The sequence below is a fragment of the Equus przewalskii genome, chromosome 17 (assembly GCF_037783145.1).
Source record: "Equus przewalskii isolate Varuska chromosome 17, EquPr2, whole genome shotgun sequence".
In the NCBI taxonomy this organism is placed as follows: domain Eukaryota; kingdom Metazoa; phylum Chordata; class Mammalia; order Perissodactyla; family Equidae; genus Equus; species Equus przewalskii.
In genome coordinates this window covers 20,596,664-20,623,077 of record NC_091847.1, presented here as the reverse complement: position 1 = coordinate 20,623,077, position 26,414 = coordinate 20,596,664, and the positions used below count along the sequence as shown (strand labels likewise).

Genomic DNA, 26,414 nt, shown 5'->3' with positions numbered 1-26,414 from the left:
GCGTCCCACGTACCCCAACTAGAAGGACTCACAACTAAAATATACAACTATATACTGGGGAGATTGGGGGAGAAAAAGCAGAAAAAAGAAAAAAATGATTGGCAACAGTTGTTAGCTCAGATACCAATCTTTAAAAAATAAAAGATTATAAAAACAACAAAAAACTCTGTAGCACAGAGCAAACATCATTAAGTGATAAGGTGTGCATGAAACAAACTTCAGAAATGAAACTCTACTTTTTATTTGCTGGAATCTTGGGTCATCCAGACAATGATCTGTACTCTTGAACAATGAAACAAGTTGTTATTACAAATTCTAAATTATAGATTACATGATGAAGAAAATTTACTTCCAAAAGTTTGCTTTTGCCAAAGAACTGCATCTTTCACTGAGCTAATGCAGAAATCAATGTACTGGAATGAGTTCACAGTACATTAACTCCTTGCAAGTTACTGTAAAAACCTCTGAAATATCACCAAGGTGTTAAAATTAAATATGACTTCCAGCCTTGATTTACACTGTGTGCTGGTAATGGTGGATTGGTTTCACTTACCAAGAAATTTGTTTTTTAATGGATTGTGCAATAGCTAACCCAGAGAGTTACATTTAGGCTTCTCTTGTCTTCCATAGACAATCAGATATCTTATGATTTTACTTAACGATATTTAAGGACATACCTGCTAAAGGAACAAAAGAAGTTGCGGGGTGAGGGGTGGAGGATGAGATATTTAATTTTCCTCTAAGAAAATTGAAATAGTCAGCAATCTTCTAGTTACACTAATAGTGTCAAAGAACTATGGATAATTCCAATGCACAAAAAGAGAGGACTTTTTACGCAGAAAAAGTCTTAAGGGCGACCAGAAATAGCCCTTGGAAGAGAAAACGAAAGCAACAGAAAAAGAGAGCTTATTAGTTTCCTTGGACTGTCAAAACAAATTGCCACAAACTGAGTGGCTTAAAACAGTGAAAATTTATCCTCTCATGGTTCTGGAGGCCAGAAGTCTGAAATGATGCTGTTGGTAGGCCTGTGCTCCCTCCAAAGTCTACAAGAGAAAATCCTTCCTTGCCCTTCCAGTTTCTGGTGGCTCCTGGTGCTCTTGGCTTGTGGCAGCATTCCTCCAATTTCTACCTTCTTTTCACATGGTCATCCTCCCTGTGTGTCTCTGTGTCTCAAATCTCCTTCTTCTTTCTGTTGTAAGGACATCAATCATTGGATTTAGAGCTCTCCCTACACCCAGGATGGTCTGATCTCAATTCCTTAATTATATTTACAAAGACCCTATTTGCAGATAAGCTCACATTCACAAATACTGGGGGTTAGGACTTAAATGTATCTTTAAGGAGATATAATTCAACCCACTAGAGAGAGGAATGAAGACTATGATAAGGAAGGCACTATAACACATGGATGAGAATCTGGCCTTTGATATCAAGCTGATCTAGGCCTATATCCCATGTTAACATGAGGGGCTTCATTCCTCCAAGCGTCAATTTTATCATCTGTAACAAAGATTGGCAAGCTATGGCTTGCAGGTCAAATCCAGCCTCTGCCTATTTTTGTAAATACAGTTTTGTTGGCACAGAGCTACATACATTTAAGCATTTTTTATGGCAGCTTTTGTACTGCATCAGCAGAGATGCGACAGACAGTATGACCCACAGAGTTGAAAGTATTTACTATCTGGACCTTAATAGAAAACATTTGTAAACTCTGATTTATAAAATGGGGATAATAACAGTATCCACTGCATAAGATTATTGTAAGGGTGAAATGAGAGCATGAAACAGTGCTGATCACATGGCCAGCACTCAGGAAGTTAGCTGTTACTATTACAGAGGCATAGTGCCATGGTGGATAATAGCATTGGCTTACACATGAGAAAGGCCTAGGTTCAGAGTCAACCAGGACACTTATTACTAGTGGTATTAATTTGTAGCTGTCATTGAATCTCTTCAGGCCTTGATTTTGTCATCTGCAAAATAGAGATAATTATTATACCTACTTCAAAGAATTGCTCTGTAGATTTGAGGGTCTGGAAGAAGGGTTAGCCATTGCTGCTACTATTACTATTCTCCAGCAAAGATGATATAACATCATCTTAAGTGTATGAGATGGGGATGGGAAGTAAGAAGACAACCCAGTTTGAGAAATTCCATAAAGGAGAAGACTCAACATCTTAAGTCTTCTCAAGAATGATGCTTTCTCCTCAAGGCCAAAACATGTGTGGCATGCAGGGATGGGTAGAGTGCTCACGTGAATTTTGTCTATTTGTTGATCAAACAAATAGAGCAGGTAATGATTAGCTTTTGGTATGTGCAATTAATCGTTCTGTGTTAATTAATAGTTCCACACTAATTAAAGCAGAAATGTTTAAAATATTGAACAAACAGAGCTTGAAGCCCACATAAAGATGGAGATGAGATTATAAGACCTTAAAGACAAACTCTTACATTGAACTCATTATTACCTCCCACATCCCAGTCCTAACCAATCACATTCCTCCTTATGTGTTGCTCATCCTGTTCCTTTATTAAAGTCCAAGCTCTTTGAAATGCTTTACTGGGACTTCCATAATCTGTTGCTTCTATGTCTCTCCATTACATTAAAGATGCATGAAATTCCTTAAATTCACAATGTTCAACAAGTGGTAATAAATTTCACGAAGTGGAGATAGAATTCAGAAAGCACTGAAGACATCTTCCTTTGTTTTACTTCATGCTCTGCAAAACCATCTTAACTTTATAGGGATCTCTTTACAATCATCATCAGCTTAGGGTGGAAGCTGAGGCTATAGCTGTGTATATCTGGAGTATAGCTCTGATTCACGAAAGTGATGAATTATCCCATCCTGTGTTAATTAAGATGTACTGCACTCATCCTTCCAATGTGCCAAAATATGACTCAGAAAAAGAGATGAGATAAAACCTTCAGTGTTATCATTCAAGAGAACTGAGATATTACCAGCTAAGGTATTTTAAGGTGTGATTGTTTGTTTTGGAGCTGTTGGAAATGATCATGGGAAACAAATCCATACCTAGATTTGCAAAATTCAAGGACACAGTACACAGACTACAGAGCTACAAATGTGGCTCTGACTTTGATTCCACATATGGGACTCAAAATCTGAGAGCTTGTCAACAGTACAATTCAAAATGTAGAGATATGGAAAATGGAAAGCAAAAAGAGGGAAGAGTTGGAGGAAGAAAAGATTCTCACCATTCAAAGGCTACTAACTATTAATATTTTGTTATATTTCTCCTTTTTCATTAATGTTCTCATTTCTAGTGTTTTTTCTCTTGGTAAATTATACTTATACTATCTTACTAGCTACCTGGTGATCGTACCGCAACACAAGGTGCCATTATAGAACTATTCACAACATCGTTAGTTGATTGGCAAGACTGGAATAAAGCCTGGATAATTTATCAGTATTGGAAAAGAAATATAAAGTGCTGAATATGTGTAAAAGATGGAATACCATATAGTGCCCCCAAAGGAAGAAACAAATCTACATGCAGAAGAATGCCTCCAGTTAATATGTTGATTGAGGGACACACTTGAACCAAATTGTATGGATGACAAAACAAGCTCTGACACTCCTAGTTGGGCACGCTTGTATCAGCTCTCTAACCTCTCTATTCTTTGATTGCATTATCTGTAACATGATAATAAAATTAACATCTAATTGATACAGTTGATATAAGAATAAAATGAGTTAATAGAAAAAGAGCACTTAGAGACAGGTATAGCCTATTGTAAATGATAAATAATGATAGCTAATATCTATTTATCAGGAAAAAATTAGGAAGAGAACCACCATATGATCCAGCAATCCCACTACTCAGTATATATCCAAAGGAAATTAGATCAGTACCTCAAAAAAAATATCTATACTCCCATGCTCATTGCAGCATTATTCATAATAGCTAAGATATGGAAGCAACCTAAATGTCTGTCGATGGATGACTGGACAAAGATAATACGGTATATATATATACAATGGAATATTAGCCTTAAGAAAGAAGGAAATCTTGCTATTTGCAACAGCATGGATGAACTTGGAGGACACTATGCTAAGTGAAAGCCAGACACAGAAAGACAAATATTGCAGGATTTCAATCATATGTAGAATCTAAAATAGTTGAACTTATAGAAGCACAGAGTAGAATGGTGGTTGCCAGATGTTGGGGGATGAGGGAAATGGGGAGATGTTGGACAAAGGGCACAAAGTTTCAGTCGTGAACGATGAACTAGGTCTGGAGATCCAATATAGAGTAGTTGAATAAAGTTAACACTATTGTATTACATACTTGAAATTTGCTGAGAGGGTAGATCTTAATTGTTCTTACCATACAAACAAAAAAACTGTTAACTATGTGACATGATGAATATGCTAACTAGCTTGATTGTAAGGATCATTTCACAATGCATCCATATATCAAAACAACAGACTGAACACTTCAAATATATCCAACTTTTATTTGTCAATTATACTCCAATAAAGGTGAAAAAAACAAGATAGATGTATATTATAAATGTAAATTAAAACACAAGCTAAATAATTATATATTTATTTATATTTATACTTAAGGAACACATATACTTTAATATAAACAGATGCAGATTGGATTGGAAGGTTATAAATTAAATATGAAGGGAACTAATAGGATTGGGGATATAGAGTGAAAGGGGAAATTATGAAACTGAATTAAAAATAAAAGAAGGATGTGCATGGACTAAAGATGAGAGCACGCAGCAACTCAGATCCTTTCTCCAGGAATTTTAAACGTGAAACACAGAGACGGTGGTAGAGACAGGGGAGGAAGCGGAAGGCTAGGCCGTCAAGCAAGACTCAGGAGATCAAAAGACACAGAGTGACAAGAACGACAGGGTCATATCATGGGGAACAGCAAACAGAGGGCAGAACAGGAGCCAATGTGGGTTTCCTCCTAAGATCAAGGAAGTTCTCTTGCTTCCTTAGCTCCCCAGGTATCCAAGCATGTGCCCCAATACCTGGTTACTTCAGTTTGTCTTCATTCTTTGAAATTAAAAATAGCCTAATAATACATCAGTTTGATTGGGTACTCCAGAGAAATTTCCTGAGGACGTCCGTGATAAAGCAATTTAGCTGAACTTGAAACATAAAGCATAAGGACACAGAAAACTGCTACAATGACTTTCAAGATAACTATTATTTTTCTCCTGCTCAAAGCCCTGCAGTGGACATTGGCTGGGGCAGGAATGGAAAAAACAGTATAGTTAAGGTCTCTGGGCATGGTGATCCACTGCTTCACTCCTTTGCATCCCATCGAGAATCTGAAAAGGGTTAAAATATTTGAATATCTTCCAATGCTACCATAGCAAGACTGAGCTGTGTGGGCCCTGAGATTTCACTCCTGGTAAACAGATGTTACATTATAACATAAGCAAAGCCCCCAGCAGGGTGCCTAACAAATATCTTGCCTCTCACTTTATCCAAACGTGACTCCAATATCTAAGAAAAATCAGTCAAAATTTATCACATTAATTGATTGCTACTTACATTGAGGATATAAGTGGGAAGGAATATAACTGCTGAGAAATATGGAATATAGTTCCTGGGACTTAATCTTAGGTATGAGGATAAGGAACTTGGAGGGATATAGGTGGTATTAACATTTTTTCCTAGAAGAAGCCTCTGAGAAAGAAGAGAAAGAAGGGGATAGAAAGTAAGGCGTTTGCAGTATGGATAGTACTGAAGACTATAGTTAAGTTTTTCAGGCTATGAAATATAATGGGCCTCTTGGCAAACAATTAAGTACTGAGAGGAGAAACAAAAGATGCATTTTGCAGCTAACATGAACTATACAGCTTTCAGCTAAACTTGAAGGAGTAGGAGGACAAATGGACAAGAAAAAGTATACAACTGAGAAGAGGACTAGAATCAAGAGTACAGGAGGCACAAGTCCTTGGAAGGAGAAAATAACAGTAGAAATTGAAGAACAATAATTGTAACCACCATTGTCTGTAGACGAACACACAGAATATGGAAAATAAACACAGTAAAGCAAAGAGTTTAAATCAGTATAGTAAATATATTCTCCAGTTACATCCCCACCTTGTCTTGCCTGCCTACTGAACAACATCACTGAAAGGAACAATAAGCATTTAACGGACCCATTCCCCTTGGGTGCTATGTAACTTAGCTTGGGCTTCAAGCCATTATCTTTGCTCAAGGGGGCTGGGCCTGGCCACAGGAGACAGAACTATAGGAGGTTAACACAAAACTATGGCAGAGTCTGATTTTGACAAAAATCCATGAGCATACTACTAAAGAGCTTGTGAATACTTCCACAAAGAAGTGGGCATTGGGTGTCAAAATGGGCTCATTCAGATCAATTCAGAGAAAGTGCTCTAATTTCTTTTTTGATGGACTTACTAGATTGGTAGAGAATAAAGAAAGGTATGGTATAGGTAGAAAGCAATCCAATAAAAACTCTTTTCAGATACCCTCAGAAACAAGTATAAGGAGCTGGATGGATTTTTGTAGGTCCCCAAACAATGTTGACTAAGGATCAGTGCCATCCTGAGGGATGTCTCCTGCAGCTGAATGCTGAGGGAGAAATACTTGGTCCTTTTTTGTTCAACATTTTGATTAACAACTTAGATAAAGATACAGATGGCATGCTTACCAAATTTTGGGATGATATAAAGCTGAGAGTTATAGCTAATGTGTTGGATGTCAGATTCAAGATTTAGTGCTTAACAAGCTGGAATAATGAGCTGCGACTAAGAATATGAAAAAGAATACAGGGAAAAGGACAGTTCTGTGCTATAGTACCCAAAAGGTAACTGAACACATATACTCAGAATCGGGGATACAAACTTGATAGCAGTTTCAAAAAAGCAGATTTCAGGGATTTGTTTTTTTTTTTTTTTTTTACTGCAAACTGAAAATGCATTGATAGTCATTATACAAATTAAATTATGCATCTTATGTATTTTAAAGGAAATTCATCTACCAAGAATTATTTGAGATGGTACAAAACATGCACAAAAATACAATTAAAATGGCCCAAAGAAAGTGGGAAAATACAATACAATATTAGAAATACTGTATTCCTTCTTATTCAAGAGACATTATTTGAGCATCTACTCTGGCCGAAAGAGTGTGTTCTCTGCCTATTTACACCTACTCATCCTTCACTTTTTAGATCATATTTTCTTCCCTAGAGAGGCCTTCTCTGATTCTCCAGTTTAAATGATGTCCCGTCTTGTCATTCTTTCATAGTACCATGATCAATTTTGCGAAAACACTTAGGACAATTTGAAATCATATATTTTGTGTATATATTTTCTGAATATATCTCTCAATTACTAGACTGCAGGCTCCATGAAGGCAAGGACCACACAAGTTTTGTCTAATGCTGTACAATCAAGGTGTAGACAGTTCTTGGCACATGGTAGGTGCTCAATCAATACGTCCTGAATGAATGAATGAATGACCTAAGGATTGGGGCTAATAATGTGGAAGGGGAGAAAGACATGTAAAGAGATAAAGTCTAATATAAGTCATGTTCTACATGAGAGTATGGCTATATTCCTGTGAGAATATGGGACAAGGCTGGAGAAGTTGGGGAGAAGTTTCTTTGAAGAAATTGACTTGGGTTAGGGCTCAAAAGAGGAGGCATTCACTTGAAGAGAAAAAGACACCAGACTGAGGAAAACAACATAGGCAAAGGAATGGAGTCACGCAAGGACAGAAGGTGCATGGGGAACAGCAGGAGGAAGTCCAGTAATGGTCACAGCATGTAGGACATGAAATGTGTGGTTGAAAGTGACTTTGGGACATTATGCTCCCTTTACCATCATTTAAGTATTTATTGCCAAATGGAAACATATTGGAGAAAAATGAGCACAGTAATGGAGGCTAGATATTGCCTGTGAGTCTGTTATGGCAGCCTAAGCAGATTAATACATAGTCTGTCCCCACACCTCTCTCCTTCCGGGCCGAGGCAAGCACTAATCTTTCTGTCTCTATAGATTTGACTGTTTTGGACATTTCACATAAATAAAATCATACATTATGGAGTCTTTTGTGACTGACTTCTTTCACTTAGAATGATGATGTCAAGACTCATCTATGTTGTAGCAGGTATCAGTACTTCATTCTTTTAATTATCAAATAATATTACATTATATGATAGGCTACATTTTATTTATCCATCGATCAGTTGCTATAAATTTCAGTTGTTTCCACTTTCTGGCCATGAGGAGTATTGGTACTAAATATTTGTGTTTTATGTTAAATATATGTTTTCATTTCTTTGGGGTATATATTTCATTTCTGTTGAGTCATATGCTAACTCTATATTTATCTTTTTAAGGAAACACCGGTTTTCCAAAATATCTGCCTCATTTTACGTCCCAACCAATAATATATGATTCCGATTTCTTCACATCCTCACCAACACTTATTTTTTGTCTTTTTGATTGCAGTCATTCTAGTGGGTATGAAGTGACAGCTTATTTTAGTTTTGATTTGCATTGCCCTAATGAATAATGATGTTGAGCATCTTTTCATGTGCTTACTGGCCATTTGTATATCTTCTTTGGAGAAACGTCTATTTAAATCCTTTGATCATTTTTCAGCTGGGTTATCTGTCTTCCTATTGTCGATTTATAAGACTTCCTTATATGTTCCAGATACAAATCTCTTATCAGATATATCACTTGCAAATATTTTCTCCCATTCTGTGGGTTGTCTTTATATATTCTTTCTTTTTTTTTTTTTGAGGAAGATTAGCCCTGAGCTAACATCTGCTGCCAATCCTCCTCTTTGTGCTGAGGAAGACTGGCCCTGAGCTAACATCTGTGCCCATCTTCCTCTACTTTATATGTGGGACACCTACCACAGCATGGCTTGCCAAGCCGTGCCATGTCCGCACCTGGGATCCGAACCAGTGAACCCCGAGCCGCCGAAGTGGAACATGCGAACTTAACTGCTACGCCACCAGGCCAGGCCTGTCTTTACATATTCTTGATGTTGTCCTTTATGGAATGCAAATTTTTAATTTTGATGAAATCCAATTTATCTATATTTTCTTTTGTTGCTATGCTTTTAGTGTTGTATCTAATAAGACTGCCTAGCTCGAATCACAAGAAAAAGTGAAAGGAAATAGTGGTTTCATATATTGTTGTTCAAGGAAATAACCAAAAGTCATATTTGCCTTCTTCATTACAACATTTTATTCATTAAAATATTTTCTCTAATAATTTTCCAGATTATGTTCTCATTCACATAAATTCCCTTGTGTAGACACTACACATGAAGAAATAAAGAATATGACACATTGTTAGTGCTTCGAACACTTGAGAAAAGTTTCCAGTTCTTTCTCCTTTGCACATCCTTAAAAAGTTTAGCTTCAAAAATATAACAGCTTTAACGTACTGTGGTAGGCTGAATACTTGCCCTCAGAGATACTACTTTCTAATTTCTGGCACCTATGAATACCTTGTATGTCAAAAGATACTTTGCAATTGTGATTAAGTTAAGGATATTGAGATGGAAAGATTACTCTGGATTATCAGCATGGGCTGGATAATCATACATGTCCTTATAAGATGGAGGCAGAGAGAGATCTGAAACAGAAGCAGCCAATGAGACACTGAAACAAGACGCTATGCCACTGGCTTTGAAGACACAAGAAGAGGCCATGAGCCAAGAAATGCAAGGAATGCAGCTCTAGAAATAGGAAAAGGTCAGGAAACAGATTCTCCCCTGAAGCCTCTGAAGGGGAGCATACCTTACCTTGATTTTGAACGAGTGAAACTGATTTTGGACTTCTGATCTTTAGAACTGTGAGAGAATAAACACGTGTTATTCTAAGCCACCAAGTTTGTGGTTTTGTTACAGTTGTCATAAGAAACTAATACACATGTGTACATTAAGCTTCTTTATACACAAGTACAGATTTACATTCTGTGTTTTGTTAACAGTTGTTGAATATGTATGATGTGGTGACCCTTTGCCAGGTGTTTGTGCTGATGGAGTGATGAGGTAGACACAGTCCCTCCCTCAAAGAGCAAACCCCTCTCTGTGGCCAGATGGACTAGCAATAACGTAGGGGAAATGTGAGAAGCTCTCGGATTCGGGACTTGCATCTTGCTAGGAGACAAAGCAGATATGCTCAGCTCCTAATGGGATCTAGGGGTTGGGAAAGGCCTGGCTGGCAAGACTGCCTGTGGTTTCCCAGAGGAGGTGACCTTTCTGAGGTATGTCTAGAAAGGTTATTAGGAGTTAACTAGAGAATGAGGTTGTAAGAGGGAAAAGTTAAAGTCATAGCAGAAGCAAAATGTACAGGTACAGAGGGCAAAGGCCCTGTGAGAGTGAACGGTAGGTATGAAGATATGCAAGACTGCGAGAGGCTGGGGTTCAGCAAAGGAAGGATGAGGAGCCAGCTTCAGGGGTTAAAAAAGGGTAAAATCATGAAGGGCTTTCTATCCCATGCTAAGCATCTGGGCCATAGGTTGACACAGAGTTTAAAACCTATGAGAGTGATAATGAGATTTGGTTTTGGAAAGATTCCTCTCATTGAAATAGGAGAAAAGGGGGCATGAGGGAAGGACAAAGTGAGGACAGCGGAAGGACAACCACTGTAGGGAATCTAAGGGAAAGGTGAAGAGGTCTGAGCTCACTAAGGGAGAGCAACTGTGATGGAGAAACATGGACAGAAGAGAGAAACATCTGTAAAGAGGCAATCTCATACGAATTTCTTTCTTTTTTTTTTTAGCAACGCTCATATTAATGCAAACAAAAAGGCAGAAGAGGCAAAATTTCAACATGAAAAGCATAGAAACATATACATCTTGTCAAATTTAAGTTTTCTTGCCCACTATTAACTCCTCTTGAGTGGTGATCTGAAGAGCTTCTCAATGTCTCAAGAAACATAAAGGTGTAGAGGATTTAGCCAACAGGTCATTTGGCAAAAACTGCAGGTGACTAAAGCGTTTCTATTTCTTTCTGCAAGACAGGATGGGATAAAATGGTTCCATCCCTTCTGTGTGGTGGACTTATGAGCACAGCTCACAATAGTTTAAAAAGTTTGTGCCATCTTTGATATACACAAATCTACGCCAAGACGCTTTGTAAAATGCTCTCTTAACCACCTCAGTTGATAAAGATGTAAGTTTCAGGCCTCAAGCATACTCTCCCAGCTCAGCCAAAAGAAACTTGTCCATATGTAGTTGTAACAGAAATATTTCAATGATTTAAAATTCAACACATAGAGAAAAAATATAAACTTTCTAAGTGTACTAAGATTAAATTCACATTTTTTTTCAGTAACTGCAAATATGTGAAATAGTGGTCTTTAAATCACAAAGATATTTTAGGTTATTTATTTTGCTTTGTCTGCTATCCATACCACCTTATATATGATAGCAAGTTAATAAAATTGCTGTAATAAAGTTAAGCTGAAAATGCTAAATTATTTCTGGATGAAATATTAATGAAGATAATTAATTGCCTTTCAAACTCAATCATAATTTATCTGAAATCAGCTTTAAGACAGTTTCCATTGTATAATTTGATGAATTAAAATGTATTCACATAATTATCAGTAGATCACTTGGAGAATTGATTTTCTGCATTCTTCCATTCTTACAAAAACATGGCTTGTCTACTTGTAGCAATGTAATTTCGTTTCCTCTGATCCCAAACTGTATAGCAAGGGCAAAGGAGAACCACGTATTTTGTAGTGTTTGTCTGAACATGTACTGCACAGCTGACTTCTCTATGAATTTGATTATACACAGCTTTTCTACACAAAGAGCTGTCATAACACACACGCACACACTTCAGAACTTTTATAAAGGCATATGTGTGTTGACTTTTGTCATGTCTCAACTAGTCTTTTCATTCACTCAGGCAACCTATACTGAGAGCTGTGATGGGCCAGACTCTGTGTTAGGCCTTGGAGATGGAGAAATGAACATGATTCAGTTCTGAATTTCAGTGAGCAATCAGTTTAGTAGGAGAAATAGAAATCTACATGGAGAATTCTTTTTTAAAATAAAATTAAATACAATCATAAAGAGAAACACAAGAAATCATGGGAATCACCTGGATGATCCTCTCACCTGTCCTGGGATGGAAGTATGGGAAATGCTTCCTGGATCAGGAAGCAACTGGTCTTATCTTAAAGAATGAGGAAAGGAGGAGGAAGAGCATGCAAGGCAGGCTACATGATCATGGAAGTTCTTCCATGGCCTGTTAAGAAGCTGGTGTGTGAAGGGGATGCCAGGAAAGACTGCAGGCAGAGTACTGGCCTGGTCACATTTGCCTTTTAGTGTGATGGCCCATGGCTCTTGGCATAATAGATGTCAGGCGGATAAGTCAAGGCGAAATGCTTTAACATCTATTAACAGGCGTAGTAGATAGCAAGATAAAATGAAAATATTAAGAGACACTTAGGAGACAAAATTACTAAGACCTGATGATTCAGCATGTATTAAAAATACGTTCTGAGTGCCTACTACCTTTCTGGCACTATAATAGGTGCTATGGATACTGATGGAAAAATGAAAGAAAAACAAGCAGTTCTTTCTCTCTTGGAACTTTACCATCCAGTGGGGGCAATAATCAATAATTTTTTTTAAAGTAAATATAAAATATTTCAGTCGGTGATTAAATACTATGAAGAAAAATAAAGACTGGTAAGGGGAATAGAAAGTTGACGAAGTAGACTGATTTATTAGAGGAGTTAGACAAAGACTTGATATAAGCAGATTCCTAAATGATGGGAAGAATGAAGGCAGGACAAAAGAGAGAGGAGAATACAGTGGGGGTGCTTTTACGTCCTGCTCTTTGCCAAAAAAAATCACCCCAAAACAAAAAAACAAAACACTGGGATAGGAGACGTGGTAGGGAGTGACTCACCTCAAGTATCTTAATTTTGGTACATGCTATTTTGTCGCCCAAACCACGTAATCTCAGTCATCTTCTGGCCTTTTGTCACATAATTGGGAAACACGTTATGCACTTTGGCATTAAGCAGTGATGGGACTTACAGGAACTAAAAATTGCTGATAGTATGTAGACACAAATACCTTTCTCTTTTTTTTAACAAAGTGAAATTTTAATATTAGTCCCCAGAGTGATGTTCTCAAAGCCAAAGAACTTGGCTGAGATTATCTGTGGCTTGAATCATCCATCGGATCCATTACCATAGATAGTTCAGAATTTACTGGACTGTATCGCCCATGGCTATATGTACCTCCGGGGGGCCCCTAGGGATACCTCAGCATGGGGACTAATTATCCTCATGAGGAAATTTCTCTGAAATCATCCTAGGAAATCCCATTTGTCTTACAGATGCAGATGGAAGACAAACCTCAAGGAAGAGATTAAAAGGGAAAAGTATTCACTGTTCTTATTAGGAGAGCCAGACGGAGGTCACTGCTCTGTGCCTGTTTATACATGATGAAAATAGAATTCCTCATTGTAAGCTAACTCGTGGATATAAAAAAAATCTCTTTATCAGTAACTGCTAAATGTTTTTATTTTTACTTTATCCCCTTTATAGATGGGTGTGTGTCTCTAGAGGTGACACAGTGGAATATTTTCATTTACTATTTTAAAAAAAATTTAAGATGCACTATAAAAGTATCTTAACACAAATAACATAAAAGTTATGATTCTATGGTAAAATTGATCAAAGCACTGTTTTCATTAGGTGAAAATCTTTTAGATTCTCTAATAGCTTTTGCTATTGCTTTGCAAATTGATTCAGTTATCAACGTCTACTCTTCCTTGAAAATATTTTCTTTTCTAATTTGAAATGATCATTCCTAAACAACAACAACAAAAATACAAACCCATGAAAAATTAGAGGTGAATGATAGATAATATATAAAAAAGGTTGACTGGCATTTGGGATAATTTTGTCAATTCTATCTCCAAACTATGTTTTAAACTATTTTTTCTCTATTTCTTTATTGCTACCATCCTAGTCTAACTTAAAATCATGTGTTTCCTTCAACTACTGCAATAGTCTCCCAATGGCATTCTTTCCCCTTTGAAGTCAATCTATATACAGTAGTCAAAAGTGATTTTTTAAGAGACAAAGAAGGTCATTATATAAGAAAGGAGTCAATCCAATGAGAGAGTATAATATCTATAAATATTTATGCAGCCAACATAGGAACACCTAAATACAGAAAGCAAATATTAACAAACCTAAGGGGAGAAATAGACAGCAATACAATAATAGTAGGCAAATTTAATACCCCACTTACATCAATGGATAGATCATCCAGACAGAAAATCAATAAGGAAACATTGGCCTTAGATGCATTAGAACAGATGGACTTATCAGACATACAGAACATTCCATCCAAAAGTAACACAATATATATTCTTCTCAAGCACACATGGAATATTCTCCAGGACAGATTATATGTTAGGACACAAAATGTCTTAATAAATTTAAGAAGATGGAATTCATATCAAGCATCTTTTCTGACCATGATGATATGAAACTAGAAATCAATTTTAAGAATAAAACTGGAAAATTCACAAATATGTGGAGATTAAACAACATGCTACTGAACAACTAATGAGCAAAAGAAGAAATGAAAAGAGAAATCTAAAAATGCTTTGAGTCAAATGAAAATAGAAATATAACACACCAAAACTTATGGGATGCACCAAAAGCAATTCCAAGAGAAAAGTTCATAGTGATAAATGTCTACTTCAAAAAACAAGAAAAATTTCAAATAAACAACCTAACTTTATCCCTCAAGGTATTAGAAAAAGAACAACAAATGAAGCCCAACGGTAGTACAAGAAAGGAAATAACAAAGATTAGAGAAGAAATAAGTGAAATAGACACTAAAAAGCCAACAAAAGAAATGAAACCAAGAGCTGGTTCTTTGAAAAGATAAACAAAATTGACAAAATTTTAGCTGGATTCACCAAGATAAAAAGAGAGAGGAGTCAAATAAAATCAGAAATGAAACGGGAGATGTTATAACTGATACCTCAGAAATACGAAGGATCACAAAAGACTACTGTAAACATTTATATGCCAACAAATTGGATAACCTAGAAGAAATAGATAAATTCCTAGAAATACACAACCCATCAAGACTGAATCACAAGAAAATAGAAAATCTTAACAATCAATTACTAGTAAGGAAATTGTTGGGAGATTTTTGATTACCGATTCAAACAAAAGTCCAGGACCAGACAGCTTCACTGGTGAATTCTACCAAACATTCAAAGAAAGAATTGATACCAATCCTTCTCAAACTCTTTCAAAAAACAGAAACGGAGAGAACACTTCCAAAATCATTTTTCCCTGATATCAAAGTAAAACCAGGATGCCACAACAAACAAAAATTACAGGCTAATACCCTTGATGATCATAGATGTAAAAGTCCTCAAAAAATATTAGCAAACCAATTCAGTAATACATTAAAAGGATCATATACCATGATTTAAAAGGATTTATTCCAGGGATGCCAAGATGGTTCAACATTCACAAATCAATCAATGTGATACATCACATTAACAAAATGAAAGCTAAAAATCATATGATCTCAATAGATGCAGAAAAATCAGTTGACAAAATTCAACATTCATTTATGATAAAAACTCTCAACAAAGTGGGTATAGAGGCAATGTACCTCAACATAATACAAGCCATATATGATGAGCCCACTGCTAACACCATACTCAGAGGCAAAAAAACACTTTTCCTCTAAGATCAAGAACAAGACAAGAATGTCCACTCTCACTACTTTTATTTGACATAGTACTGGAAATCCTAGCAAGAGCACTTAGCAAGAAAAAAAATTAAAAGGCATTCAAATGGAACAGAAGTAGTAAAACTGTCATTACTTGTAGATGGCACGATATTACATGTAGAAAATCCTAAAGACTACACCAAAAAACTGTTAAAACTAATAAACGAATTAGGCAAGTTTGCAGGATACAAAATGGAATACACAAAAACCAGGTGCATTTCCATACACTAATAACAAACTATCAGAAAGAGAAATTGAGAAGATAATCTCATTTATAATTACATCAAAAAGAATAAAATACCTAGGAATAAATTTAACAAAGGAGGTGAAAAATTTGTACACTGAAAACAATAAGGCATTGATAAAAGACAGTGAAGAAGACACAAACAGAAAGATATTTTGTGCTTATGAATTAGAAGAATTAATATTGTTAAGAAGTTCATACTACCCAAGCAATCTATAGATTCATTGCAATCCCTATCAAAATATCAATGGCATTTTTTAAAGGAAATAGAACAAACAATCCTAAATTTGTATGGAACCACAAAAGACCCTAACAGTCAAAGCAATCTTAAGAAAGAAGAAGAGAACTGGAGGCATCACACTTCCTGATTTCAAACTATATTGTAAAGCTACAGTAATCAAAAAATTATGGTACTGGCATAAAAACAGACACAGAGATCAATTGGAAAGAATAGCAAGCCCAGAAATAAACCCATGCATATATGGTCAATTACTTTACAACAAAGGAGCCAAGAATATACAAAGGACAGTCTCCTCAATAAATGATGCTGGACAGACACATGCAAAAGAATGAAACTAGACCACTATCTTATACCATACACAAAAATAAACTCAAAATAAATTAAAGACTTAAATGTAAGATCTGAAACCGTAAAGCTCATAGAAGAAAACATAGGCAGTAAACTGACATCAGTTTCGGCAATGATTTTTTTTTGATTTGACACCAAAAGCAAAGGCAACAGAAGCAAAAATAAATAAGTAAGATTACATCAAATTAAAAAGCTTCTTTCTGTTGTTTCCCTTGCCCGATTAGACATGGTACTTGAAAATATGCTGCTAAGACTGATGCCAAAGAGCATACTGCCTATGTTTTCTTCGAGAAGTTTCATGATTTCGGGTCTTACATTCAAGTCTTTAATCCATTTTGAGTTGATTTTTGTGCATGGTGTAAGGGAATGGTCTACTTTCATTCTTTTGCATGTGGCTGTCCAATTCTCCCAACACCATTTATTGAAGAGACTCTCCTTTCTCCATTGTATGCTCTTGGCTCCCTTGTTGAATATTAGCTGTCCATAAGTGTGTGGGTTTAATTCCGGGCTCTCAATTCTGCTCCATTGATCTGTATGTCTGTTTTTATGACAGTATCATGCTGATTTGGTTACTATGGCTTCATAGTATATTTTGAAATCAGGCAGTGTGATACCTCCAGCTTTGTTCTTTTTTCTCAGGAATCCTTTGGCTATTCGGGGTCTTTTGTTGTTCCATATAAATTTTAGGATTCTTTGTTGTATTCCTGCGTAAAATGTTGTTAGAACTTTGACAGGGATTGCATTGAATCTATAGATTGCTTTCAGAAGTATGGACATTTTAATGGCGTTAATTCTTCCAATCCAAGAGCACGGAATATCTTTCCATTTCTTTATGTCTTCTTCGATTTCTTTCAACAATGTTTTATAGTTTTTGGCGTACAGATCTTTCACCTCTTTGGTTAAGTTTATTCCTAGGTATTTTATTCTTTTTGTTGCAATTGTAAATGGGATTGTATTCTTAATTTCTCTTTCTGCTACTTCATTGTTAGTGTATAGAAATGCAACTGATTTTTATATGTTGATTTTGTATCCTGTGACTTGACTGTATTCATTTATTGTTTCTAAAAGTTTTTCAGTGGATTCTTTAGGGTTTTCTATATATAAAATCATGTTATCTTCAAAGAGTGACAGTTTCACTTCTTCTTTTACAATATGGATCCCTTTTATTTCTTTTTCTTACCTGATTGCCCTGGCTAGCAGCCTATTTTCAAGTACGATGTCTGACTGGGCAAGGGAAACAAAAGAAAAAATGAACAAATGGGACTACATCAAACTAAAAAGCTTCTGCACAGCAAAGGAAACCATCAACAAAACGAAAAGACAACCTAACAATTGAGAGAAGATATCTGCAAGCCCTATATCAGATAAGGGGTTAATATCCAAAATATACAAAGAACTCATACATCTCAACAACAAGAAAACCAACAACCCAATTAAAAAATGGGCAAAAGATCTGAACAGAGATTTCTCTAAAGAAGATCTATGGATGGCCAATAGGCATATGAAAAGATGCTCAACATCATTACCTATCAGGGAAATGCAAATCAAAACTATAATGAGGTATCACCTCAATCCAGTCAGAATGGCTATAATTAACAAGACAGGAAACAACGGTTGGAGAGGTTGTGGAGAGAAGGGAACACTTGTACACTGCTGGTGGGAGGGCAAACTGGTGCAGCCACTATGGAAAGCAGTATGGAGTATCCTCGGAAAATTAAGAATAGATCTACCATATGATCCAGCTATCCTTCTGCTGGGTATTTATCCAAAGAACTTGAAAATGCAAAGGCATAAAGATACATGCACCCCTATGTTCATTGCAGCATTATACACAATAGCCAAGACTTGGAAGCAACCTCGGTGCCCATCAAGGGACGAATGGATAAAGAAGATGTGGTATTTATACACGATGGACTACTACTCAGCCATAAGAAATGATGAAATCCGGCCATTTGTTACAACATGGATGGACCTTGAGGGTATTATGCTGAGTGAAATAAATCAGAGGGAGAAAGTCAAATACCATATGATCTCATTTATAAGTAGAAGATAAAAACAATGACAAACAAACACATAGCAATGGAGATTGGATTGGTGGTTACCAGAGGGGAAGGGGTGGGGAGGGCAAAGGGCATGATTAGGCTCCCATGTGAGGGGATGGACTGTAATTATTTTTTGGGTGGTGAACATGATGTAATCTACACAAAATTTGAAATATATTACGATGTACATCTAAAAGCTATATATTGTTATAATCCAATGTTACTGCAATTAAAAAAATAAAAAAATTTTAAAAAAGCTTCTAACAGCAATGAAAACCATTGACAAAATAAAAAGAATCTATCGAAGGGGAGAAGATATCTGCAAACAATATATCTGACAAGTGATTAAAATCCAAAATATAAAAAGAACTCATACAACTCAATATCAAAAAACAAAAATCCAGTTAAAAAACGGGCAGAGGACCTGAATAGACATTTTTCCAAAGAAAACATGCATATAGTCATGAAAAGATGCTCAACATTGTTAATCATCAGGGAAATGCAAGTCAAAACCACAAAGAGATATGACCTCACAACTGGCAGAATGGCTAATCACAGAAAGGCAACAAACAACAAGTGTTTGTGAGGACGTGGAGAAAAGGGAACCCTAGCACACTGTTAGTGGGAATGTAAACTGGTGCAACTACTACGGAAAACAGTACGGAGGTTCTTGAAAAAAATTAAAAATGGATCTAGGCTACGTTCCAGCGATTCCACTTTTGGGTATTTATCCAAAAAAATGAAAACACTAACTTGAAAAGATATCTGTACCCCATGTCTATTGCAGCATTATTTATAATTGCCAAGATATGGAAACAACCTAAATGTCCATCAATGTTTTATAAATGGATTAAAAAAAGTGTGGCAGATATATACAATGGAATTTTATTCAGCAATAAAAAGGAAGGAAATTTTGCCATTTGCAATAACATGGGTGAATGTTGAGGGTATTATGGTTAGTGAAATAAATCAGAAAGAGAAAGACAAATACTGCATGTGAAATACTGATTTCACTTATATGTGAAATCTGAAAAAAAACCTCGTATAACCACAGAAAAGATTTGTGGTTGCCAGAGGCAGGGGTGGGGAGTGGGCAGAACAGGTGAAAGGAGTTAAAAGGTGCTAACTTTCAGGTATAAAATAAGTAAGTCATGGGGAAGTGATGTATAGCATGGTGACTATAGATTAAAAGTTTACTGTGTATATGAAAGTTGCTAAGAGAGTAAATTTTAAAACCTTCTTCAGAAGAAAAAAGAGTTTGTAACTAATGTGTGGTGATGGATGTTAACTAAATCTATTGTGGTGATCATTTTGCAATATTATAAATATCAAATCATTATGTTGCATACTTGAAACCAATAATTATATATAACATTAGTTATATGTCAATTATATCTCAATAAAAAGGTGATTTATTGAAAACCTAAATTGGATTACATTACCTCCTCTTCTTCCCAGCTGATGATTTCACTTAAATTAGATCCACACACCTTGCCTTGTCAAATAAGAGTCTGCCTACTTCCTCAACCTCACTTTACAGAATTCTCTTCTTACTCCCTACCTTCAGTCGATAGGGCTTCCTTTGTTTTTTGCAACAACTTCTTTCCTGTCTTAGCATCTCAGGACATGCTTGTCCCACTAACCACAATGACCTTGTATGTACTTTTGACGAGGTCGCCTCCTTCTCACCCTTCACATATGAAGTTTATGTCACTTCAGTGAGGACTTCCCTAAAGTTCATCTAAAGATTTTCTATTCAGCATCCTGAGAGCTAAGGAAGACTTGAAATACTTTTATTCATTTTATTTCTGTCTCCCACTAGGCAATAAACTGCATGAGTCTCTGATTTCCCCCTAACTGTACTCTCAAATCATAGAAGATCACCAGGTACAGCACAGGTGTTCAATATACAGGTTTTGATCAAACAAATGAAGACCCAATATGTAAGTGATGTCAGCTTTACAGTGGTGTAAATGATTCCTCTCTTCTGTCTCATTTTATAACAATTAACTAGATGTCCATAACCAAACAAAGGTGCTAATGAGCAAAGGCTCATTATGCCACAAAACCAAGGAGGTTTTTAGTCAATCTATGCTTTTGAAAATAAATGAGACCTCTATGGGGACTGTGGATCCAAGAGGGCTGGTGAACATGCCCCACCCCAAATCACCACAATTGGGACAAAAATAACCTGGAGAGTGCAAAACCAGGCAGATACCCATGGGTGAGAGAAAAGTTGTGGAAGTCTAGTTTGCCTGAGGGGAGATTCCAGCATGCCTTTGGAGCAGGACAGAGAAGACTTTGGATGTAGAGGAGAGGGAAGAACTTGTCAAGGTGTCCTCTCTCTCCACGATGACACTACAAGGGGCTGGAATTCTGGTGGTGGCAGTGGCTACCTCTCCCACAGAGGAAGTGGAAAGCAGTAACCTCTCTCACAGAGGCAGTAGAAACTGAAAGTGGTGAGTTACTGCCCAGCTATTTAAGTTGCACTTGGAGAAAGCCATTCTTTCCAGCAGCACCTCGATTTCTGAGAAGGGACCTCCATGACTGGGGGGAGGGAGAGAAAGGGAAGGAAGTAGATAAGAATATCAAAAGGCATTAAAATAACAAATGTCCTGCTATTTGCTTCAGGACAAAAGCAGGAAGACCCCTCACAAACATCTGGGAGTACCCTACTCAAGTATCCTACCATCAGGCCCGTGGACACCGCCAAAGTCCAGAGTGCTGAGCCTGAACTCCACCCTCTGCCAACTCCACTGTGGGTTTCTTGTGCATACTCCTGAGTGCAACCTTGTGCATGCTTCTTTATTTTTATTTTTAATTTTTAAAATTTTTTCGTTTTTAGGAAGATCAGCCCTGAGCTAACATCTGCTGCCAATCCTCCTCTTTTTGCTGAGGAAGACTGGCCCTGAGCTAACATCCATGCCCATTTTCCTCTGCTTTATACGTGGGATGCCTACCACAGCATGGCTTGCCAAGCGGTGCTATGTCTGCACCCGGGATCTGAACTGGTGAACCCTGGGCTGCCGAAGCGGAACATGTGCACTTAACCGCTGCACCACAGGGCTGACCCTTGTGCATGTTTTTGAATGCATCCATGAGAGCAAGCTCCTGTAGACACAGAGGATGCTCAGCTAATAGGACAAGGGAGAAACCACAAACTAGCTATAGTGCCAGCTTCTGGAATACAAAAGAAAGGTTTCTAGTAGCCAGACCAATGAATTGTAAGACCAAAGACCTAAAATCTTAATTAAAGAAGAACCTGCTACTCCAAATGAAGAGCAAACTAACAAACATTATGAAAAAAACAAAGAAATAAGGTATCACAAAAAGAAAATGATAATTCTTTGGCAACTGAACTTAAAGGGACAGAATATTGAGAGCTAACTGGTAAAGAATTCAAAATATCTGTTATGCAGAAATTCAATGAGCTATAACAAAACTCAGAAAGATAGTTAAATGAACTCAGGAATACAATTAATGAACAAAGGAGTCCTTTCACAAAGAGATTGATATTTAAAAAAAGAGTCAAACAATTTCTGGAACTGAAGAATTCAGTGAATGAGATAAAGAATGTAAGAGAGAGTACTGGGAACAGGGCAGACCAGATGAAAGAAAGAATAAATGAATTAGAGTATTGGAATATAGAAATAACTCAGAAGAGGAGAGAACTAAGATTTTTAAAAAGTGAAGAAACGCTACAAGAGCTATAGGATTCAATAAAAAAGTCAAATATAAGAATGACTGGTATAACAGAAGGAGAGAGAGGGAGAAGAAAGCAGAGTTTATTTAAAGAAACAGTAGCAAAAAACTTCCCAAACCTGGGGAAAGACTTGAATATACATGTCCACAAAGCTGATAGAACACCCTATCATCTCAATGCAAAAAGACCTTCTCCAAGACACATTATAGTGAAACTGTCAAAAATCAATGATAAAAAAGAATCTTAAAGGCGGCCCGGGGAAAAAAGAAAGTAACCTATGAAGGAACCTCTGTTAGGCCATTAGCAGTTTTATCAGCAGAAACTCTAAAGGCCAGTAGAGAGTAGAATGATATATTCAGAGTGTTGAAAGATAAAAATTGCCAGCCAAGAATACTTTATCCATCAAAGTTATCCTTCAGATATGAAGAAGAAATAAAAGTTTTCTCAGACAAAGAAAAGCTGAGCGAGTTCATCACCACTAGACTTGCTTTGTGAGAAATGCTAATAGAAGTTCTTCAAACTGAAACAAAAAGAAGCTGGTCAGAGACATGAAAACATGTGAAAGTACACAACACTCTGGGAAAGGTGGAAAACAGAATTTTAAAAATGTAACTCTATTAGAATGGTGTGTTAACAACTTAACTATGGTATAAAGGTTAAAGGAAAAGAGTATTAATAATAGCCATAGCTACTATAATTTGATAAGGAATAGACAGTATAAAAGAGGAAAATTGTGACATGAAAAATATAAAATAGAGGAGTAAAAGGGTAGATCTTTTATAGGTGAATAGAGATTAGTTGCTGTCAGCATAAAATGAACTGTTTCATCTATGAGATGTGCTGCTATCAGTATAAAACGAACTGTTTTATCTGTGAGATGTTGTATGTAAGCCTCATGGTAACCACAAAGCAAAAAATCCAGAGTAGATTCCCAAAACGTAACAAAAAGAGGAGGATGGAGCATACCACCATGGAAAATCACTAATTTACAAAGGTAGGCAGAAACAGAGGGAAAAAGAAACAAAAAACAACACTCAAGTATGTGCTGCTTACAGGAGACTCACTTCAGCTTTAAAGACACACATAGGCTTCAAAGTGAAGAGATGGAAGAAGGTATTTCATGCAAATGGAAATCAATAGACAGTGAGGATAGCCATACTTATAGCAGACAAAATAGACTTCAAGCCAAAAATGGTAAGAAGAGACAAAGAAGGTTATTATATTATGATAAAGGAGTCAATACATCAAGAAGATATAACAATCTTAAAGATACATGTATGCAACATCAAAGCACCTAAATATATCAATAATAAAAGATCCAAAGGGAGAAATAGACAACAGAACAATAATGTAGGGGACTGTGAGACCCCACTGTCAGCAATGAATACATCATCCAGAGAGAAAATCAAAAGTTGGAATTGAATCATACTTTAGACAAAATGGACTTAACAGATATATATAGAACATTCCATCAAACAGTAGCAGAATATACATTCTTCTCAAGTCCACACGGAAAATTCTCCAAGATAGATCATATGATAGGACACAAAACAAGTCTTAGTAAATTTAAAAAGAATCAAATCATACCAACTATCTTTTATGACCATAATTGTATGAAATTAGAAATCACCAACAATAAAAGACTAGAAAATCTAAAAATATGTGGAAACTAAAAGCAACCAATGAGCCAAAGAATAAATCAAAAGGGAAATAAAAAAAAAATTATCTCAAAACAAATGAAAATGGAAAAACAACACATCAAAACCTATGGAATACTGCAAAAGTAGTTCTGAAAGGAAAATGTATAGCAATAAATGGATCTATTAAGAAACTAGAAAGATCTCAAATAAACAACAACACCTCAAGCAACTAGAAAAAGAAGAATAAATTAAGCTCAAAGTGAGCAGGAGGAGGGATATAAAGATCAGAGTGGAAATAAATGACATAGAGACCAAAAAAAAGAAAAGAAAGGATCAACAAAATTAAGAGCTCGTTTTTTGAAAAGATAAACAAAATCGACAAACCTTTTGCTAAACTAAGAAGAGACGACTCAAAATTAGAAATGAAAGAGGAGACAGTACAACTGCTACTATAGAAACACATAGGATCAGAAGAGACTGTGAATAATTGTACACCAACAAATTAGCTAACCAAGAAGAAATGAATAAATTTCTAGAAACACTCAACCTACCAAGACTGAATCATAAAAAAATAGAAAACCTGAACAGACCAATAAGTAAAAGGATTCAATCAGTAATCAAAAACTTCCCCAAAAAGAATATCCTAGGGCCAGATGGCTTCACTGGAAAATTCTACCAAACATTTAAAGAAGATTTTAATGCCAATCTGTCTCAAAATCTTCCAAAAAATAGAAGAGGAAGGAACACTTCCAAACTCATTCTACAGGGCCAGCATTACCCTGATCCCAAGCCAGATATGGACACGACAAAAAATAAAACTATAGACCAACATCACTTATGGATATAGATGAAAAGATTCTCAAACAAATTTTACCAAATCAAATTGAAGAACATATTCAGAGGATTATACACCATGACCAAGTGGGATTTATCCCTGGGGTCAAGGATGATACGATATATGCAAATCAATAAATGTAATACGTCGCATTAATAGAATGAAAGATAAAAATCAAATGATCATTGCAATAGATATAGAAAAAGCATTTGACAAAATGCAACATCCTCTCATAACAAAAACCCTCAACAGATTGGGTATAGAAGGAACATACCTCAACATAACAAAGGTCATCTATAACATTACACTTAACGCTGAAAAACTTAAAGTTTTTCCTCTAAGATCAGGAACAAGATAAGGTTGCCCACTCTCACCACTCTTATTCAATATAGTACTGGAAGTTATAGCTGCAATTAGACAAGAAAAAGAAATGAAAGTCATCTAAATCAGAAAGGAAGAAGCAAGACTGTCATTATTTGCAGATGATATGATTTTGTATACAGACAATCACAAAGATTCAACCAAAAAACTGTTGGAACTAATCAGAAAATACAGTAAAGTTTCAGGATACAAAAAATCAACATAAAGAAATCAGTTGTGTTACTATACACTAATAATGAAATAGCTGAAACAGAATAAAACTATTTCATTCACAATAACATCAAAAGCAGTAAAATATCTATGAATAAATTTAACCAAGGAAATGAAGTTCTGCACGATGAAAACTATAAGACTTTGTGTCTTCTTCAATTTCTTTCAACAAACAAATGTAAAGACATCCCATGATCATGGATCGGAAGAATTAATATTGTTAAAATGTCTATACTACCCAAAGCCATCTATAGACTCAATGCAATACCTATCAAAATTCCAATGGCATTTTTCACAGAAATAGGAAAAGCAATCCTAAAATTTGTATGGCACCACAAAGGAGCCTAAATAGCCAAAGCAATCCTGAGCAAGAACAACAACCTGGAGGTATCACACTTCCTGATTTCAAACTACATTACAAAGCTATAATAACTAAAATAGTATGGTAATGACACAAAAATAGACACATTGACCAACGGAACAGAATAGACAGCCCAGAACCAAACTCTTGCATATTCAGTCAATAAATATTCAATAAGGGAGGCAAGAACACCCAATGGGGAAACAGTGTCTTCAAAAAATGGTGTTGAGAAAACTGGATAAACTCATGCAGAACAACAAAATTAGACCCTTATCTTACACTACTTACAAACTTTAACTCAAAATGGATCGAAGACTTAAGCATAAGACCTAATACCATAAAACTCTTAGAAAAAAACATAGAAAAGAAACTTCCCAATATTGGTCTTGGCAATGATTTTTTGGATATCACATCTGTAAAATTCCTAACTTGTTTAGTCTTAAAAAAAAAAAATGTAGTAAATAACCATAAAATAGAGTAGGAGATTCATAAGCTCCATTGTAATCATTAGTGTCAGCCTCTTCCATCAACATTTATCCCAACTGTATTTATTTTTAATAATATTATTTTATCATTTTATTTTATTTTATTTTTTTGCTGAGGAAGATTCTTCCTAAGC

General features: G+C 36.0%; 1 protein-coding gene across 3 annotated transcripts in view; it reads right to left on the bottom strand.

Moving 5' to 3' along the window:
* Positions 1 to 26,414, bottom strand: part of THSD7B (thrombospondin type 1 domain containing 7B) — a 795,232-nt gene that overhangs the window by 193,874 nt on the left and 574,944 nt on the right. The gene's annotated exons all lie outside the window — the stretch shown is intronic.